The sequence below is a fragment of the Callithrix jacchus genome, chromosome 16 (genome assembly GCF_049354715.1).
Source record: "Callithrix jacchus isolate 240 chromosome 16, calJac240_pri, whole genome shotgun sequence".
NCBI lineage: Eukaryota > Metazoa > Chordata > Mammalia > Primates > Cebidae > Callithrix > Callithrix jacchus.
The window spans coordinates 6205814-6228147 of NC_133517.1; positions in this window are offsets into that span (position 1 = coordinate 6205814).

Consider the following 22334-nt stretch of genomic DNA (forward strand, 5'->3'; position numbering starts at 1 on the left):
ACAGCAGGGACAGACGCAGACAGGCAGCCATGGTTTCAGCCTCCTCCCCAAGCCCAGGCCAGATGCTCTGAAGTTTCCGTCAGTGTTCTGTTCCACAATGTGACAGCTGATGCCGACGTGTAGTGCGGCTGCCTCCCTCCCTGAGGCTCCTCCAACAGGAACACCGAGTCCCTGACTCCACACTTCCGTCTGTTCTCTTCCTTCTGTTCTAAGCATCAGCTGTGGCTCTTCTAGTAAAAGGTACCTAAGGCGTCCGTGAGTATGTCTAGGGGTAAGCTAAGGTCACCTCCTAAAGTCCATGCGAGACTGATTCGCATCCAGTCTCCACGTTCTGGGCATGGTCAACACCCTCAGTAAGATTTCAGAGACTCGCCCGAGGTGGGGGGGCTCGTAGCCTCCTGCCTCTGGCTCCCAGGAGTGTGAACTAGTTAGTGATCGATGCACAATGTGACTCATTCCGCTTAATTATTGCCCATCAAGGAAGAGAGCCTCCAAGACATACCCAGGTGAGGAGAGGAGGAAGTCGCATCATACCATAAAGCTCTGCCCAGGACAGCTGTTTCCAAGCCAGCAAGTCCAGCTGTACCCAGGCCACAGCCCCCCTACATGCGCCAGCCCCTCTCTCCTCCGCCTTCTCACCTCTGCCCCTCACTGGCAAAGTGCTGTTCATGCCCAGTGCAAAGCAGTTTGGCCATGACATGTCAACTTAGCTCAGCCTCTGTTCCTTGAGCAAACACAGTGAGCATGTATCCCAGGAGGGTGCTGCTGGGGCTTCGTCCCGGTGGCAGGAGCCAGGTAGCAGACACACGGCCTGTCTACAAGGCCATGATGAGGCAAAGGAGAGAAGTGAAACAGTGGGGACACAGGTGTTGCCCAGGCTGAGGGTTGCAGTCCTGGAAGACTTCTTGGATAAGGGGGCATTAGTGCAGAACCAGAAAGAATGTTTCTTGGAGGAAGAGCGTTCCAGATGGGGGAGATAGCACATATGAAACACAGAGGCAGGGACAGCGGCAGCGCGGGACGGGGTGGGGCGGCTGGCATAGGAAGGGAAGGAGAAAGGAATAGAGCAAGAGCAGGAAGGGCCCGGGCCGCCAGGAACACAGGCCACTCAGAGACTGCCTCTTGCTTGGCATGAGACTGCAAGCAGCCAGCAGCAGTTGAGCTGAGCGTGACATGCTGTAAGAGTCCTCTGTTGGTTTTCAGGAATATAGGGTGTGAGCTCAGGGAAGGGGAGACCACCAGGGGGTTGCAGGGAGGCCAGTGAGAGATGGTGGCAGCCTGGAGAGCCAGGCAGAGCTAGATGCAGTGTGAAGGGCTGGTTTCTGCACCTACTTGGAAGGAGAAGCTGATCGAATGTGTGACGCACTGGGCTAGCAGCATGGAAGGAAGAGATGAGTCAAACATGACTTCAGCGTCGGGCAGCCAAGCATCATCCCACCCTCCTCCTCCAGGAAGCCCATCCAGGCAGCTCTCGGAACAGAGCTGGGGTGTGAGCAGCTCCCGAAAAGGATGGGTCCCCACTATCTGTCTGTGGGCTCTTCTCTCCTCTTTCCTAAGCAGGTGGAGGGAGTTGAGCCACCAGTCCTCTGGCAGGAAGACATTCAAAGGAAACTTTTCCTAGAATTGTGAGTAACGGAGCTGCCTGAAAATGAGGCTCAGCTTTACAGGGCACGTACTGGAAATGAAGGCTATTAATAGTTCCTGCAGGACCGCTGCCACGCTGAAACCAGCTCCCAGGCGGCCAGCCTCGCCCAGCGGCGGCCATGGGGGTGAGACACAGAACTCCAGGGCTTCTAAGCAGGGCAGGAAAAGAAAAACATTTCACAGACTTGCCTTAGGAGTTCAGAAAGAGTCACCAACCTTTTCCACCCCAGTGTAAGGTGAACGGACCCATGAGCTGGTGGGAGTAGGTGAACACCCACAAACTGAAAGGTCACAGAGCGAAGCTGCGAGGTGCCTCCTGCCCATTCCACCTTGACACGAAGAACACAGATGGGGGCCTGGGCTCCCCTCAACACGTGACCGGCACTGCGTGTGTGCAGACACTGGAGGAGCCATGCTCCCCTGGGACGCATGGGTGAAGCCCACTGTGCTCTTGGGACTAAGGGGATGTCAGACAACAATGAGTGTCCCTGAAAAACAGCAAGAAGCCAAAGGAAAAAAAATCCAGTGTGAATTCTTTCTGAGCTCAGTTTCCTCATCCGTAAAATGGGCATAATGCTGCTTACACCAGTGTGGTAAGAATCAACCCGGATGACATCAAAAGGGGCCGGCTTCCCGTGAGGAGCCTCCAATGTGAGTTTGCCTTCCCAGTCGCTAATGAGGAAAACAAAGAGTTGGAGCCAAGGGGGCCGCAGAGCCTGGGGGTGCAGGAGGAAGCTGCTGCCGTGGGCTGTTTTCCAGTCTCCGGATGCCGGTCACACACTGAGTGCGCGCCCTCTGTGCCAACGCAGTATTGCAGTCGTGCTGCATGGAATGCATCCGACACACAATGAACAGAAGCTGCCCTTTGCTTTTTTCTTTTATCTAGCAGTCATGTCATGTTTTCTCCCGAGAGACCCCAGCTCATCGAGGGCATTCTTGGGATGCCAAGACTCAGGACCCTGCATGCCACACATCTTCCTCTGTCCCCAGTGTCACCTGTGTCTCACAAAAAAACCAGAAATCCCTCAAATAAAACAGAGTCTGTGACCAAATCATCGCTGTTTTTTAACCTTTTGGAAAGATTCTGGAGGAATCTAAGTATCATTGTAAAATTCACAAAATCCCAAACCCACTGGGTGAGCAACAGATGAGGGAAATTGCTCCACATCCCAGGGAGAGGAAATGAGGGGGACTCGGGGGAAGAATGTGCTGCGTGGTGGGAGCGCTGTTTTCAGCCCTGATGCTGCACATCTGCCACGGATCTGCACGGAGCTGCCAGCCCGGCAGACACCGAGGACCCTCCTCGCACACTGGAGCTGCAGCCTCGGCAGCTGTGGGAATGTGGACAGGAAGCAGGGGACCCTGGAGGCGAGAGGAGGAGGACATCCTGCGGGGATAGATAAAAAATAACGGCTGAGCTGTGGGAAACTCTTCCGAGCAAACACGTGAGCCCAGGAATTTCCTGAGCCAGAGATCTGACTCCAGTTATTTGTTGTAACTGATTATTTGTTTTCCTGGAGATTTTGCCTAATTTTGACAAAGGGAAAGAAGCTATAAAGCCAAGACATGTGTGACTGCCTTTCCGAAGCCCCTGCTCACAGAGCAGATGCGAGGCTGTGGTTCAGAATGTGGGGCCTGCAGGCTGGGGGGCACCGCGGCAGGGGCCCGGCCCGGGAGCAAGCGGAGTGTGCCCCACGGACTGGGGCAGAAGGACAGCAGGGGACTGGGCCCCAGGCACCTTAGGTGGCACGGGCTGGCCCCCTCTGTCCAGCGAGCCTCTCCGCCACATCATGCAGCCCTGAGCCTCCAGCAGGAGAGGCGACCGTGACCAGGAAGCAATCCATCACCCTGCAAGGCCTCAGCAGGCTCTGGCTTTCCTTTGAATTTCCAAGAAAACTGCACTATAATTTTGATCAAGACTTATCATTCGCGCATCTCACTTACACACTAGAATTTCAAGCGATGAAGTACATGTGGGGGCCAGTCTTTTAAGATAAGGACCAAATGAATATTTTTGGCCTCACTCTTTCAGCAGCTGCCCTGACACAGGTTTAGATGAGGGGCTGCCACGGCCAGGAAGAGGGGGTCTCAGTTCTGCCTGTGGACGCATGTTCCACTTCCCCCAGGCGGGGCTGGGCATGCTGGGACCTCCCTGTGAGGGGACACCTCCCCAGGCGGCTCCCTTCTGCTGGGCCTTCCCGAGTCTACACATAGTGAAGCATGCCTGAGCACCCCCTGCATTAGAGGCATGTCCTTGGGATCGCAGGTTCCCTCTCCTCTTCCTTGAATCTCCCCCACCCTCAGGACACCCCCCCAATATCTCCACGTGGCCAACTCCTCACAAGGTCAGGCGTGCAGGACCACCTCTCCGAAGGCCGAAGCTGCATCTCAGGTTCTCATTCTCACCGCTGCCGTTCTACAGGAGGGAGCTTCGTTTCCACTTGCTCTGGCTATCTCACCCGTTTTGTTTTTCTTTAATGAAACCCCCTCACTTCCATCACCTCACTGCGTCCCTCCCTCAGAGCTTTCCTCCTCTCCTCTCCTTCCTCCCCATCTTCCTTCCTTCCTGTCCCCGAAGGTCAGGCCATGGTGCCCTCAAAGGATAGGACAGGGCCCCATGTGGACTGGAAAGCCGGGCCTGGCCCTGGTCCTCTCTCTGCTGGCCTTAGGCAAGTGCCCCGCAGTGTGTATCTGCGGCTGTCTCCGCCCATGTGTTTACAAATTCACCTGCCGCAGGTCGCTGTCAACTCAAGCAGGTCCCGCAACACCTTTGGCTCTGGATCTCACTGGGTGGACGTGAGCATCCACAGTAAAGGAAAAGGGACAAAATGGAGCCGGGGTGGGGTGGTTCTTCCCACAAAACACAGAAGCCTCACAAAGGACAGTGTTTGTCAAAAGCCTCCAGGACTTGGTGCCCAACATCTCTCGAGGCGTCTCCTGACTTCCCAGAGCTGATGGAAATATTCTGAAGGTATTAATAGAGTGCAGATGTTGGAGAATGCGACTTAGCATCCTACTGAACAAATGACCCCGCTGGGAGGCCGCTGGCCGTCTCCGGGGACATTCCACGGAGGGCCCAGCTGATCGTCTCATATTGAAACAGCATGTCCCAGCATTCCAGCTAGAAGAAGCGGAACAGGGCTTCTCCGCAGATATAAATCACAAGGCAAAGGGCGACCGAACTCCCTCAGTCCCGCCCTCCCTCCTTCCCTGGTTCCCCCCCCGCCCCCTCCCCCGCTCCCACCCCCCAAGGAAAACAGAGCTTGAGCAAGAGGCTGCCAAGCCCAGCCACGCAGGCGCCAGCCGGCCGAGCGCACACACGGCGCTGCGGCCCTGATGTTTTTGCTTCACTGCAATTTGTTTCTGATCTCCAGTCAAGTTCTTACAACGCCGGGATCCTCTAGAGAGTTTACACTTTGACCTCGTGACAATTAACGCCAGAGGCCAAGGAAAAAAACTCGATGGGTGGGAGGCGGAGGGTGGGAGGACGGGCGGGGGCTCATTACTAACGTAAATGCGTTACTTGTGAAGTTATTTCCCACCCAATAAAAAGAATGCAGTGTCTTTAAAGAGACAGTTGCCAAAATGGAAAGAAAGTCTTCTTTCAAAGACTGCCAAGCCTGGCGGTCCTCGGTGAGCTGTGTGTTCAGGAAAGGACACAAATTTGCTGGGCTGGACAGCGGGCCTTCCGCAGGAGCCCTGGGCTGGCAGCCGCCGTGGCCCTGGGACAGAACCTTTCATAGCTCCGTGTGGTTATGAAAGTGTGGGCGAGCCTGCCATGCCCTCTGCATGGAGGCCCGCTCCAGGCCCTGCCACTGCCCACCCTGCAGGGCAGACCCGAGTGCTGGCCAGAGCTGCGGTCCAGGGTCCCCAGCCACCAGGGCTACCACCGGTGACGGCAGGACACGGCAGTGCGGGAGGCCATCTGTCTCACCTCTCAGGACAGGCACGGTGGGGCATGGGACCGGATACTAGAAAAGGCTGGGTGCTGCCTAAGATGACCCCGGGAGGCAGGGACACCGCCAGCCCCACAGTCCTGCTGAGCACAGGCGCCTGTGTCCCTCGGGACCCACCAGCTGCGAGGACTCAGGAGCAAAGGCACCCATGACATGCGATCAGTGCCCCGCCTGGAAGCAAGAATGGCCCCTCGGAGCCACCCAAACCAGGAACCCCTCAGAGGACAGGGGAGGGCATGGGCACCGGAGCCAGGCAGGCCAAGCCAGAGCCGCAGCTCCCAGCTGGAACATGTGCTTGATTCGAACCTGTTATTCCTTTCAACGCTTTACTCTCCTTCCAAAGACAGGCTGTGTTTGGAGCTTGGCCAAGGTCTGAAGGAAGGGGCCGGTGTCATCCGCGGGCACCAATGGGATGGTGTGCACATGGCTGGCTGTGAGAACAGCCTTCCTCCCAGGAGACAGCAGTGGAGGAGGCCCCAGGATCATGTGCTGTTTGTCATAAGCCATTCACCCCAGTAGCAAACAACTAGGAGCACAGAAAAGGCAAGTGTCACCTGCACGTGGGCACGTGTGCAGACACAGAGAAGCCGGCAGGCCAGGGAGGCAGGTTTCCAAAAAAACTTCCCCGTTAAAAAGAAATCATCAAACTTATTTTCTTCTGAGAATTTATCAGAAAGCAAGATTATTACTATTCTGAGCAGCTGTTTGGGCTTCCTCAGAAGATAAAACATCCTGTGATACAGGATGCCTGCCAGTATCCACAGGTGCCAGCACACATGGCTGAGGCCTGTGAAGGGTCCCACAGCCCGAGGTGAGGGAGGGGACAGGGGCCATCTGCACGCTCTGTGGGGGCAGAGGCTATGACGAGGGCTGACGAGAGAAAGCTAATCACACTTGAGGATCAAGGCAAGCCAGGCCGTGGAAGCAGAATCAAGACAGCTGAGCTACCTAAGCGAAGAGAGCAGAAGACTATCTCTTGGCAAGAGAACAGCGTGTGCAAAGGCCTAGGGACGAACAGGGTCACTGTACCCAGTCTGGGACAATGAGCAGGTGGGACAATGAGCCGGGGACAGGATCGGGTCTGCAGAGCACGTGGGCACCAGACCACAGGCCTTTCTCCAGACCACTGCGCCTATCCAGGATGCCACCTTTGCTTCGTTTTTTCATTGTGGTAAAATATACATAACATACAACTTACCCCTTAACCACTGTTAAGTACACAGTTTAGGAGTGCCGAGCACATGCAAAGCATTGGGCCACCACCACCGCCATCCATCTCCAGAACTCTTTTCATTTTGCAAAACTGAAAGTCTGTATCCATTAAACAGTGACTCCCCTTCCCTTTCTTCTCCACCCGGGCACCTGCTGTTCTGTTTTCTGCCTCTGTGAGTTTGGCTATCCTAGGTACCTCGTGGACGTGGAATCACGCAGGCTTATTTCACTTAGCATAATATCCTCACAGTTCAGCCAGGTTGTAGCACATGTCAGCATTTCCTTCCTTTTCAGGGTTGAATCATATTCCGCTGTATGTATCGGCCACATTTTCTTTATCCGTTCATCTGCTGATGGACACATAGGCTGTTTCCAACTTCTGGCTACCATGAGTGGCGATGCTATGCACGTGGTGTGCACACACCCCTTTGGGATCCTGCTTTCACTTCTTTTGAGTCCATATCAGAAACGGACTTGCTGGATCACAGGGTAATTCTATTTTTTATTTCTGTGGAACCTCTCTACTCTTGTCCACAGCAGCCGTGCCATGTAACATTCACACTGTGTACTCGGGTTCCAGTTTCTCCACATCCTCTCCCACACTTGCTATGAGGATTAGACTTTGGAAGGGAAGAGCCCTGCAGGGTTTCTACACATCCGCAGTGGAGGGAAAGTTCCTCAAACTTCGTAGTGTCTGGCACATTCTCATCAATGACGGAGGCGAAGAACCCTTTGCTGGGATTTTTAAATTCCACTGTGTCCCGTGCACCATTCTCATTCCCTTCCCCTTCAAAGCCAGTGTCTTTACGATGCATTTCTTCTTCTCTGAATGTGCCTTTACAAAGTGTGTTTTATGGTCTTGTGTGCATGTATTTTTGTGTAAATTATTGTGTATTTCATCGTTTGTTGCCCATTTTTTTAACCAAGTGCTATGTGTTTTTTGTTTGTTTTTTGAGACAGAGTCTCGCTCCATCACCAGGCGCCAGGCTGGAGTGCGATGGCGCGATCTCGGCTCACTGCAACCTCTTCCTCCAGGGTTCAAGCAATTCTCCTGCCTCAGCCTCCCGAGTAGCTGGGACTACAGGTGCACGCCACCATGCCCAGCTAATTTTTGTATTTTTAGTAGAGACGGGGTTTCACCATGTTGGCCAGGATGGGCTCAATCTCTTAACCTCGTGATCCGCCTGCCTCACCCTCCCAAAGTGCTGGGATTTCACATGTGAGCCACCACACCAAGCCTCAAGTGCTGTTTTTAAGAGTACCCCTGTGTCTATGTGCACACCCAGTCTTTTGCTTCTCACCAGGACACATTTTCCATGGTCTGAGCACACCGTTTTCCACCCATCCAGGTCTCAGAAGCCAGCATCCGGGACGCCCCAAGTCCACATCCCCCACAGAGCACCGTGGTGAACACGCTGACAGGCACCCGCTCCAGGACCTGCCTGAGGATGTCCACAGAGCCCACCGCTGGTCCCACATGGTCTGGCATTTCATTTGGTTAAGGGGCCAGGTCCCTCTGCACAGCCACCAACAGCACACAAGGCTTCCCACCAGCGATCCCACCAAGAGACAGCTAGAAGGGGGAAGCCTGATGGAAAGCTGAGCTTCCAAACCAGATTAGAATTTAGACTTTAGCTTCCAGAGAGTAGAGCCATTGAAGGATTTTAAATCAAGTCCATAAACAAGGTAAATAATGCCGCCTTTTACACCCTAAGTCACCCTTAGGCGAGGCCTTTCTTCTTGTCAGTCTCCTCCCCAAGCTACTGCTGCTGATTGTGATTTGACCACAAAGGGCAACGCTCTGAGGCGAGGGGCTCTGCCCCACACTCCCACCCCACCAGCCACACTTGGCAGCTCGTGCAACCTTTTAAACATATGTCAAAAGCAATTTTCTAATAAGGATCCAGAATAGGGGCAGGGCTTAGAGCTAGCCGCACTGGGGTGACATTTTAGTTCATGTCATTTCAACCCCAGGGTTCAAGCAATTCTCCTGCCTCAGCCTCCCAAGTAGCTGGGACTACAGGTTTTAGCGTACACCTAAAACCTCAGGATGAGTGAGAACTTAACAGAGGATGAAGATGGGGTCGGCGAAGAGGGTGAGGGGTGCGTTCCAGAAGCAGTAAAATCTCCTGAGCTAGACACCAGAGTCACGGGCACCCTAAAACAGGAGGTCAGAGGCCGCCCTCCCTGGGGCCCCTTCTGCACAGAACATAAAAGGGGGCCTTGCAAGGCAGAGGATGCAGCCACACAATGGAGATGCCGAAGACAGTGGGACCCGCCTGGGCCGCGGGCGCGGGGATTAGGAGCAAACAAACCAGGGCGGGGTCTGGATCCTTCACTTACTCTCTCGACTCTCTCAACCTCAGGTTCTTTATCTCTAAAATGGAGAAGGTAATTGTCTCTGTTTCTTCCGCTCTGAGGATTCCTCAGCTCCGTGTGCCAGGCACTGCTCCAGGGGTGAGGAGACTCAGTAACGAGCAGGCAGACCAGGTTTCCATCATCAGGAAGCCCACCCAAGGCAGAGGAGGCAGCAATAACAGTTAAAAAGCACAAAACATCGTTAGGCCCCCACATCTCCACTATGACAGTCCAGATGTTCGCTGGGACTCTCTGCTCCTTACAATCTAGGTGATGTTGCCTCCCACCTCTATCCTGTGTCCTGTGGAAGGAAGCCAGTGGCCTCCCAAGACTTTCTGAACCATCCCCTGGAACATCTCAAGGTCGTTCTGCCTCCTCCCTGCCTGCCCCGAATTCTTGTTCTCTGCTTATTACACTGGTCAGATATTTCCTTGATTCACACACAGGCACACATGGCAGTGACAGGTTTCACTGAGAACCTTGGAGCTATGGTGGGGCTCACAGAGATTCAGGCAAAACTTTTACTCTGTGTGATGTCTGCAATATTCCTTCTGTCACTGGCTGTGTGGCTCGGTTCTCTCGGTTCTGTGTCCCCTAGTTCTCTCCTTTCTGTTCTCCTTCAACCGTTGTGGAGGTGATATTGCTACCCCAGTGGGTACAGAAGGCGGGACCCCCACCACAGGGGCATGGAAGGCAGAGCATGCAGCCAAAGCACATCAGTCTCAAGCCTTGCCTGGTTTTGGACTTGCTTGGGACCCTTCCCTCCTCCTTCTTCCTATTTCTTCCTTTTGGAATGGGAATGTCTGCCCTAGGCCTGCCCCACCATTGCACACTGGAAGCACATAACTTGGCTGGTTTCACAGGCTCCCAGCTGGAGGAGAATCTGCCTCAGGAGCCATCGTACCTGTAATCTCACCATGTCTGATATTTAGATGAGATTTTTGGATTTAAACTTCAAAGTCAATGCTGGAATGAGTTAGGATGTTTGAGGTTGTGGGATGGAATAAATGTATTTTGCACTTGAGAACGTGCATATTGGGGGACCAGGGATGAAGTATTATGGACTGACTGTGTCCCCCACAATTTGTATGTTGTAATCCTACCCTGCAGTGTGATGGCTCTAGGAAGGTGATGACGCCATGATGGTCTGTGTCGCTGGCTTCTGCCCGTCCCTCTAATGAAACATCCCAGTGTTTGAGCAGAAGCCAGGGACACAGACCCTCATGACCTTCGGGCCCCAGTGGCCCCTGCACTGGACTTAACAGATGGCTGCTCTGTCCTCACCTCTCTTGGACCTCCCAGAGCTCTGACACTGTGACCACACCTTACTGAAAATACTCTCTTCTCTTGCCTTTTATGTCCACAGCAGACCTTCCTCCCGGCCACTCCCAGGCAGATCCCCTGGAAGCTCAGGATCCTCACTCACACATTAAAATTGGGAGCTTCTGGATTGGCCTGGAGTCCCCTTTCTTTCCTCACTCCTGTGTGCCAAGGGTCAGCAGGCCTCGTCTGTGGGGGTCATACGGCCAATCCTGCCCACAAGGGCAGCCTCAGACAGCCAATATGCAAGCAAAGGAGCGTTCCAATAAAACTTTATTGACAAAAGCGTGGCTCTGGACCTTCTCCATTGAGAACCTAAGGGCATGGGCCAGCTTCCTGCAGAATGCCTGGTCCCTGGGTCTCAGAGCAGACCCGGGTCAGGAGGGCGGGCCCCAGCTCCTCCGCCTGGCTGCATCTCAGACCATGCTCCAGCACCCCCATCTGCCTACAGCGCTCCATTCTCCCCTATTTATGAATTTCTTCTCATCTTCAAATCTCACGTCAGATTTATTAATTCTCCTTGGTATGCTCTGAGTATACCACACATCTCTCCTTCTGTTGTATATTTATTGTTTTGATTGGGGTTAACACACTGCAGCCTGCAATCTAAAACCATCCTCCATCCCTTTCTGAAAACAGAGTTTCGTTGGAGCTCAGCCTCACTGCAGTTACATGCAATACAGATGCATCTGCGCCCCCACGCAGCGCAGAGCTGGACATTACAACAGAGACCAGGAGGCCCACCAGGCCTCGAGTCTCTACTGTCTGGCCCTCCACAGAAAACATGTGCCATGCCAGTACCTGGTCTTGCTTATTCAATAAGCTGTCTGCCACACTGGACAGCAACCCAAGGAGCCTGGACACCGGGCATGTCCTTCACTGCAAGAACTTCATGGCCAAGGCACACAGTGCCTGAGCTGGGCACTGGCTGGACAGATGCAGAATCAGATCGGCCACATCATCAGGTCACACGTCCTACCCTTGGCTGTCTCCTAAGCAAAGCCAGCCATGATGCCAGGAGCCAAAATAATCACTTCACCCTCTCTTTCTCCCTCACCTTTCTGGTAATACCCATTCATTCTGCTGGCTGTGACAGCTGAGGCTCATTGACAATGCAATGCTCTTCCAAAGACGAAGGAGGCAGTAAATAAATTGTCTGAACACAGGGACTTCTTACCCAACTGTGAGCACAGCCATCGCAGACAAAGTAAATGTCACCATGCACAGTGGCTGCCACATGGCCGCACACACTGTGGTACATCCTGTGAGGGCATCTGAGCATTACACATGGTCAGACACACCGTGGCACAGCCTGTGAGGGCATCTGAGCATTACACATGGCCGCACGCACCGTGCCACAGCCTGTGAGGGCATCTGAGCATTACACATGGCCGCACACACTGTGCCACATCCTGTGAGGGCATCCAGCATTACACATTGTCACACTCACCTTGGTGTAGCCTGTGAGAGTATCTGAGCATTACACATGGCCGCACGCACCGTGGCACATCCTGTGAGGGCATCCAGCATTACACATTGTCACACTCACCTTGGTGTAGCCTGTGAGAGTATCTGAGCATTACACATGGCCGCACGCACCGTGGCACATCCTGTGAGGGCATCCAGCATTACACATTGTCACACACATCTTGGTGTAGCCTGTGAGGGCATCTGAGCATTACACATGGCCGCACACACTGTGCCACATCCTGTGAGGGCATCCAGCATTACACATTGTCACACATACCTTGGTGTAGCCTGTGAGGGCATCTGAGCATTACACATGGCCGCACACACCGTGCCACATCCTGTGAGGGCATCCGGCATTACACATGGCCGCACACACTGTGCCACAGCCTGTGAGGGCATCCAACACTACACATAGTCACACACACCGTGCCACATCCTGTGAGGGCATCCAGCATTACACATTGTCACACATACCTTGGTGTAGCCTGTAAGGGCATCTGAGCATTACACATGGCCGCACACACTGTGCCACAGCCTGTGAGGGCATCCGACACTACACATAGTCACACACACCGTGGCACATCCTGTGAGGGCATCTGGGCATTACACATGGTCACACACACCGTGGCACAGCCTGTGAGGGTATCTGGGCATTACACATGGTCACACACACCGTGGCACATCCTGTGAGGGTATCTGGGCATTACACATGGTCACACGCACCGTGGCCCAGCCTGTGAGGGCCTCAGGGCATTACACATGGTCAGACGCACCGTGGCACATCCTGTGAGGGTATCTGGGCATTACACATGGTCACACACACCGTGGCACATCCTGTGAGGGCATCTGGGCATTACACATGGTCACACACACCGTGGCACATCCTGTGAGGGCATCTGGGCATTACACATGGTCACACACACCGTGGCCCAGCCTGTGAGGGCATCTGGGCATTACACATGGTCAGACGCACCGTGGCCCAGCCTGTGAGGGCATCTGGGCATTACACATGGTCACACACACCATGGCACATCCTGTGAGGGCATCTGGGCATTACACATGGTCACACGCACCGTGGCCCAGCCTGTGAGGGCATCTGGGCATTACACATGGTCACACACACCATGGCACATCCTGTGAGGGCATCTGGGCATTACACATGGTCACACACACCGTGGCACATCCTGTGAGGGTATCTGGGCATTACACATGGTCAGACGCACCGTGGCACATCCTGTGAGGGTATCTGGGCATTACACATGGTCACACACACCGTGGCACATCCTGTGAGGGTATCTGGGCATTACACATGGTCACACGCACCATGGCACATCCTGTGAGGGCATCTGGGCATTACACATGGTCACACACACCGTGGCACATCCTGTGAGGGTATCTGGGCATTACACATGGTCACACACACCGTGGCACATCCTGTGAGGGCATCTGGGCATTACACATGGTCACACACACCGTGGCACATCCTGTGAGGGTATCTGGGCATTACACATGGTCACACACACCGTGGCACATCCTGTGAGGGTATCTGGGCATTACACATGGTCACACACACCGTGGCACATCCTGTGAGGGCATCTGGGCATTACACATGGTCACACACACCGTGGCACATCCTGTGAGGGTATCTGGGCATTACACATGGTCACACACACCGTGGCACATCCTGTGAGTGTATCTGGGCATTACACATGGTCAGACGCACCGTGGCACATCCTGTGAGGGTATCAGGGCACTACACATGGTCACACACACCGTGGCCCAGCCTATGAGGGCATCTGGGCATTACACATGGTCAGACGCACCGTGGCCCAGCCTGTGAGGGCATCTGGGCATTACACATGGTCAGACGCACCGTGGCCCAGCCTGTGAGGGTATCTGGGCATTACACAAGGTCACACACACCATGGCATATCCTGTGAGGGCATCTGGGCATTACACATGGTCAGACGCACCGTGGCACATCCTGTGAGGGCATCTGGGCATTACACATGGTCACACGCACCGTGGCACATCCTGTGAGTGTATCTGGGCATTACACATGGTCACACACACCGTGGCACATCCTGTGAGTGTATCTGGGCATTACACATGGTCACACACACCGTGGCACATCCTGTGAGGGTATCAGGGCACTACACATGGTCAGACGCACCATGGCACATCCTGTGAGTGTGTCTGGGCATTACACATGGTCACACACACCGTGGCACATCCTGTGAGGGTATCTGGGCATTACACATGGTCACACACACCGTGGCACATCCTGTGAGTGTATCTGGGCATTACACATGGTCACACACACCGTGGCACATCCTGTGAGTGTATCTGGGCATTACACATGGTCACACACACCGTGGCACATTCTGTGAGTGTATCTGGGCATTACACATGGTCACACACACCGTGGCACATCCTGTGAGGGCATCTGGGCATTACACATGGTCACACACACCGTGGCACATCCTGTGAGGGTATCTGGGCATTACACATGGTCACACACACCGTGGCCCAGCCTGTGAGGGCATCTGAGCATTACACATGGTCACACACACCGTGGCACATCCTGTGAGTGTATCTGGGCATTACACATGGTCAGACGCACCGTGGCACATCCTGTGAGGGTATCAGGGCACTACACATGGTCACACACACCGTGGCCCAGCCTATGAGGGCATCTGGGCATTACACATGGTCAGACGCACCGTGGCCCAGCCTGTGAGGGCATCTGGGCATTACACATGGTCAGACGCACCGTGGCCCAGCCTATGAGGGCATCTGGGCATTACACATGGTCAGACGCACCGTGGCCCAGCCTGTGAGGGTATCTGGGCATTACACATGGTCACACACACCGTGGCACATCCTGTGAGGGCATCTGGGCATTACACATGGTCAGACGCACCGTGGCACATCCTGTGAGGGTATCTGGGCATTACACATGGTCACACACACCGTGGCACATCCTGTGAGTGTATCTGGGCATTACACATAGTCACACACACCGTGGCACATCCTGTGAGTGTATCTGGGCATTACACTTGGTCACACACACCGTGGCACATCCTGTGAGGGTATCTTGGCATTACACATGGTCACACACACCGTGGCACATCCTGTGAGTGTATCTGGGCATTACACATGGTCAGACGCACCGTGGCACATCCTGTGAGGGCATCAGGGCACTACACATGGTCACACACACCGTGGCCCAGCCTATGAGGGCATCTGGGCATTACACATGGTCAGACGCACCGTGGCCCAGCCTGTGAGGGCATCTGGGCATTACACATGGTCAGACGCACCGTGGCCCAGCCTGTGAGGGTATCTGGGCATTACACATGGTCACACACACCATGGCACATCCTGTGAGGGCATCTGGGCATTACACATGGTCAGACGCACCGTGGCACATCCTGTGAGGGCATCTGGGCATTACACATGGTCACACACACCGTGGCACATCCTGTGAGTGTATCTGGGCATTACACATGGTCACACACACCGTGGCACATCCTGTGAGGGTATCTGGGCATTACACATGGTCACACACACCGTGGCCCAGCCTATGAGGGCATCCAGCACTACACATGGTCACACACACCGTGGCCCAGCCTGTGAGGGTATCTGGGCATTTTGCCTCATTTTACAGTAGAGAAAACCCCTCATAGGGTGCTGTGGTTGGAAAGAGCCTCCTCTCATCTTCTGGCTGTGAAAGCTCTTTCCTTTTTAACACAACAACGTTTCCAAAATGTGTGTTTAGGAGAAAAAATGGACCCTGTGCTCAAATGTGCTTGGAATCGGGGCATACGCCATAGCCCTGGTGGAGGTGCTACAAGAAAAATGCCTGCCTTACATTTCCAATGTGTTTGGCCTCAGTCCTTTTTCCCTCCAAATACCCAGAACCCTCTGCAGAGACTGGTATTCTACAGAACACTCTTGGAGAAACACACACACGCACTGGGGCACATCCTATAAGGGCATCTGAGCACTACACATGGCCGCACGCACCGTGGCACAGCCTGTGAGAGTATCTGAGCATTACACATGGCCGCACGCACCGTGCCACAGCCTATGAGGGCATCTGAGCATTACACATGGTCACACACACCGTGGCACAGTCTATGAGGGCATCTGAGCATTACACATGGCCGCACGCACCGTGCCACAGCCTATGAGGGCATCTGAGTATTACACATGGCCGCACGCACTGTGCCACAGCCTGTGAGGGCATCTGGCATGACACGTGGCCCTGAGGAGAGGATTTGGGGGCAGAGATCTCAGGCTTCCTCCCTATAAAATGCCTTCATCTCCCAAGTCACCCCATTGCTCCATTCTCGCAGCACAGTCGAGGTAAACTCAGGAAAAAAGCAATTTCATTACCTGAGGAAAGTCATTCTCCTATAACGCAAATGACTGAGAGAATCCTTTTAAGTGGTTTTTGATGTTTAAGAGAAGAGCCTCCTACTTAATGCAAGTTAATATCAGACTATACCTCGTTCACCCGGGTGATGCCCCGTGAGCACCGCCTTCACCCTGCACGTTCACAAACAGGAATCAGTGCTGCAGCATCCTTCTGAGATGCTGCTGATGGCCTCCCCTGGGCTCTGCCGCACCCTCAGTGAAACTCAGGTCATGATTCACACGATATACTTCGTCCCTCACTCATTCATCTCTCATCCATCTTTACATCACCCCCGCCTTTTGCCAGTGTTCAAAGAACACTCACTGAATGAAACTGAAAGACTTTCCATTGTTATCTCACTGGCCAGCAAATATTTCTCAAAAACCTCCCATGTGCTCAATCCCACGCTAGGCCAGAGTGCAGGAAATCACAACCTAAGAGGGGAAATAGGAGAGACGTGATGGTCCACAAGGAGCTATGAGGAATGTCATCTCCTCATCATTACTGAAAATGACAATTTTCTGGGAAATTGGGAGAGGTCTCACAGAGGAGATGGGAGCCCCTCACGGGCTGGAGAAGCTCTGCTGGACACACGAGGGCAGGGGGAGTAGGGCTGAAGGCGGGAGGGGCACCAGGAATAGCTAGTGGAGCAGCAGGCAGTCTGGGACATCAGACTTTGTCCTATGGGATGATTTTTTAATCAAAGCCATGGAAGATTTTTAATCAAAGCAATGTGATTAAGCCTATGTTTAGGATAAAATCCAGTCTGGAGGAAGGATTGCAAGGGAGAAACTCTCTTTTTTTTGAAAAGGCACTAGAGAGAGGCTGCATGTTCCTAAGCGAGTATTCTTGGGTACCTTACGAGACACCTGCTGTCTAGGCAAAGCCGGAAGCCAGGGATAAGGTGCTGCTGAACTGGGTAAGGGCGCCATCGTCTCTGAGACTGCAGCCGTTCTCGACAGAACCAGGCAGAGAGCTGGGGACCAAAAGGGACCTGCTCTTGCCCAGCCTTCAGGTTTCATCCTCCACAAGGAGTCAGGGCACACGCCCAATGGTGGTGACGTTGGCGAGGTCGCGGTGGCGCCCACAGAAGCAGGAGGGTGCCTGTGGCAGGCAGCACTGCCCCGCCCTCGTGGCCGGGGACAGGAGCCCTGCAGGATGCTAGACAATACTGGGAAGGAAAAGGAGGGAATCCTCGACCTTGGGCCGGAGCCTGGCCACAGACCACTGAACCCTGAGTGTCTCGACAGGTCTCAAGAAGAAAAAAATTCTTGGAAGCTGACAAGGCAGTGAGTGAAAACAAAAGATTCTATCTGGTAGGAAATAGGATAAAATGGAGAGAAATTTGTTTTGTTTTGGGAGATAAAAATAAGCAACAGACCACTGAACTCAGGTCAGAAAAGCACAGCCGCCTACCCCAGAAGTGACAGCAGACAGAAGGAACCGTGCTGCAGGCAGGTACAAAGAAGCAGCTATTTTGAGGAAAGTTGTCTTACACCCAGTATGGCTCCTGTCTGCTGGCAAGTGGCATCCTTGTGAGTAGGCTGACCAGATCCCTCGTGATGAAAAGTGTCCCAGGCAATGCTGGCCATGTGAGCGCTCTCTGTTTCTTTCCGCAGATTCCTCCTGCAAAGCAAGCGGGGGCCCTGAATGACCCACACCGGCCTCTTCCTGAGTGGATTCCCCCACCGACTCAGTGCACTTGCCGAGTCTCCACCTGGCTTTGTGCTGCGTGGAGGCAGCTGTGGAGATGAAAACCCCGATCAGAGGGCCCTCAGGTAAAAGGGCAGCTTCACCCCGGGACCTGCGCCATTTATAACGCAGGTCAACCTCACGGCTGCAGGGCCCTTGTGTTTAAAAAAAAAAAAAAAAAAAAAAAAAAAAAAAAAACAAGCTTTGGGCCTGTGGGATTAGGGGAATATCACGCACTGGAGCCTGAGGGGTGAGGGTAGGGTAGGAATAGCAGGAGGTGGCGGTATTGGGGAGGGATAGCATTAGGAGAAATATCTAATGTCGATAACGGGGGGATGGATGCAGCAAAGCACCATGGCACGTGTGTACCTATGCAGCAAACCTGCACTATCTGCGCATGTGCCTCAGAACTTACGGTATTAAAAAAAAAAAAAAAATGAAAAGAAAAAAAAAAAAACAAGCTTTGGGCCTGTGGGCTCTCTGTGTGCTCTGAAGCTGCTGTTTATACAAAAGCGTTTTTGCTAGCAGTAACTGGCTGACGCGTCTTCAGTGTACTTCCCAATTACCCAGAGAGCTTGGGGACATGACTTCGAGGAGGGAGGTGTGGCCCCTGCATCTGGTTTGTGTCTGGGTAGTTTCAGAAGCGGCCTCCTCACTGGCTGCGTCCTTTCCCGTTTCATCACACGTCACCCTCTCCTGCGCACGACCCGAGGGCTTTCCCAACAGGGTCCATTGCCATTGGGTGAGCGCTGAAAATTGAATGCTCCATTTGCTTCCAGGGGAGATATCGTCCCCAAAATGGAAAGCTGTCTCCACGCCGACAGAGGTGGGCTAGCCATGATCTTAGCCACTTTGAATGTGACGCCCAGTGGAGCATGCACAGTCTGACTTGTCATGTAGGGGTGGACTCATGAGGAAGCGATTGAGAGGATCAAAGCAATTATTCAAGCCCGTCTTGGCAAAAGACGCAGGTATTACAACAAAGGGTCATTTGAGGCTCACAGGGAAAGGTCCTTGTCGTGGTAAGAGAGCTGGAAGGCTGCCCTGCCACTAATTAGCCGTGTGTGAGCCCAAGAGATCTTTAAAAATAATATATAACGGCTCTATTGAGATATAATTCATGTAACATAATATTCACTCATTTCAAATGCAGAATTCAGTGATTTTAGTATATCCGTGGAGGTGGCTGATCAGCACCACAATTTTCAAATAGTTTCACCATCTCTAAGGAAAACCTAGCCTGGTTTGGTGGCTCATGCCCGCAATCCCAGCACTTTAGGAGGCCAAGATGCACCCATCACTTCAGTCTAAAAGTTTGAAACCAGCCTGAGAAACATGGCGAAACCATGTCTCTATGAAAAAACTAGCCGGACATGGTGATATGCACCTGTAGTCCCAGCTCCCCCGGGGGCTGAGGTGAGAGGATGTCTTGAGCCAGGAGGCAGAGGTTGCAGTGAGCTGTGGCCACTCCAGTGCACTCCAGCCTGAGCAACAGAGAGAGACCCTGTCTCAAAAAAGAAAATGTTTTAAGAAAGAAAGAAAACTTGTACCCTTAAGCAGTCACTTCCTGTTTACTCCCTATCACCCCAGCCCTAGACAACACTAATTGTCTGTCTTTATAGATTCCAGGCATATTTTTAATATGCCCGAGCCTCAGTTTCCCCATATGTAAAATACAGGGAACGGGAATGTGTGGTTGCTGGAGAAGCCCTCTGAAGCCTCTGTTCCTTTAATGCCGCAAATCCTATTGTCACGTAATAACCATTTTTCATGTGACCTTGCAAAATCAGGCTATGGTGCTGGCCCTGGGTTGGGTTATGTTCTTCGTTTAGTTGAAAGAGTGTAAGATTTCTTTGAGAGGCCAAGGAGCACATCACACCCCATTTCACTGATAGTCACAGGCTCCACGCTGCCACACACCTCTCTGGAGAGCAGAGCCCCTGCGTGGGAGCCTCAGCACAGATCACAGAGCACAGTAACGGGATAGCTCACTAAGGCCCCAGGTGAACAGCGCTGGTCACACTCTCCAAAGAAGAACAATAGCCTCTCTTACAGGTAGGATGCCACCTGTTCTGGGACATTTGCTCACTGTCCACTTCCAGCCTAAGGGAAGACACCAGGCAGAAGCAGTAGATTGATCAATTATTTTAAAGTGAACTATTAGGTGGCATTTAGTGCACACTGTACAACCACCCCTCTCTCTAGATCCAAAACATTTCCATTACTCCAAGGTAAAACTGTTACCCACTGAGCAGTTTCTCCTTATTTCCCCTTCCTCTCAGCCTCTGAAAGCCACCAATGTGAGTTGTGTCTCTATGGATTTGTCTACTTCCTACGAACAGGATTGTATAATATATGACTTACCATGCCTGGCTTCTTTCTCTTAGCATGTTTGCAAGGTGCATCCACATTGTATTATGTATCAGTGTTTTATTTTCTTGTAGTTGAATGATTTCATTGTATAAATATGCCAAATTTGTTCATCCATTCTTCTGTTGGTAGGCGGACTTGGGGGGTTTCCACTTTTTGGCTTATGTGGAAAATGCAGCTATGAAAATGCATGTTACATGTACTTGTTTCTGTACCTGTTTTCAATTCTTTGGGGTATGTACCTAGAAGTGAAATTGTGGGGTCATATGGTAATTCTATGTTTACCTTTCTGACCAACCACCGCACTGTTTTCCACAGAGCTTGAATCCTTTTACATCCCCACCAGCAACGCACAAGGATTATAATTTTTCCACGTCCTTGGCAACACTTTTATATTCGATTTTTAAATTATCACCGTTGTAATGGGTATGAAATGGTACCTCAATGTAGTTTCGATTTTCATTTCCCTACTGACTAACGACATTGAGCATCTTTTCATGGGCTTGCTGGCCATTTGCGTATCTCCTCTGCAGAAACTCTGTTGCCCATTTTTCCATTGCGTTGTCTTTTGCTGTTGAGTTGTAAGAGCTCTTTATGTGTTCTGGATACCAGATGCTTATCAGCTGTCTGATTTCCAAATATTTCTCCTATTTCATGGGTTGTCCTTTCACATCAAAGGATAATGTCCTTTGATGCACAATTTTTTAAATATGTATAAAGCCCAGTTTATCAGTTTGTCTTTTTTGTACACGCTTTTTGTGGTAGATCTAAAAATCCATTGTTAAATCTAAGATCATGAAGATGTATCCCTATGTAATCTTCTAGGAATGTTATGAGTTTAGTTCTTATATTTAGGCCATGGACCCATTTTGAGTTGATTTTTGTATACGATGTGAAGAAGGGGTCCAACTCCATTCTTTTGCAGGTGGATAGCCAGTTGACCCAGTACCACTTGTTAAAGAGACTATTCTTTTCCCATTGAAGGTCTTGGCGCCCTTGTTAAAACTCAGTTGACCACAAATGGTTTGTTTCTGGGCTTTCAATTCTATTTCCTTGGTCAATAGATCTATGCTTATGCTAGCGTCACATTGTTTTGGTTACTGGAGTTCGTAGCACTTTTCCAATGGAGACGTGAGTTCTCCAACTTTGCTCTTCTTTTTCAAGATTGCTTTAGCTATTTCAGGCTCACTGAAAATCCATAGGAATTTGAGGGTCAACTTTTCCATTTTGTCGCAAAGGTTACTAAAATCTTAATGGTGATTGCGTTGATTCTGTAGTTTGCTTTGGGTACAATTGATGTCTTAACAATATTGTCTTCCAATCCATGAATAGGGATTTCATTTCCATTTATTTGGATCTCTTTAATTTTTTTCAGCAATGTTTTGTAGTTTTCAGTGTACAAGTCTTTCACTTACTTGGTTTAATTAACTCCTAGGTATTTTACTCTTTTGGATGCTATGGTAAATTGAATTCTTTAAATTTCCTTTTCGTATTTTTCATTAGGGGTGTATGAAACACAACTGCTTTTTGTGTGTTAATTTTATACCCTGCAAATTTGTTGAATTCACTTATAAGCTCCGGTAGCTTTCTTAAGAATTCCTTGGTATTTTCCACATATAGAATGTATATGTAGAAAATATACATGTATATGTGTATGTAGAAATGAATATGTAGAAAATGCCTCTCTGTGAAAACAGAGATAGTTTTCCTTTTTTCTTGCTGGATTGCTGTGCCTAGCATTTTCAATACAACATCGAATAACAGTGGTGCAAGTTGGCATCCTTGTGTTGTTCCTGGGTGGGAGAGTTTTCCATCTTTCACCATTGATGTGATGTTATCTGTGGGTGTTTCATAAATGCTCTTTACATCATTGAGGAAGTTTCTTTATA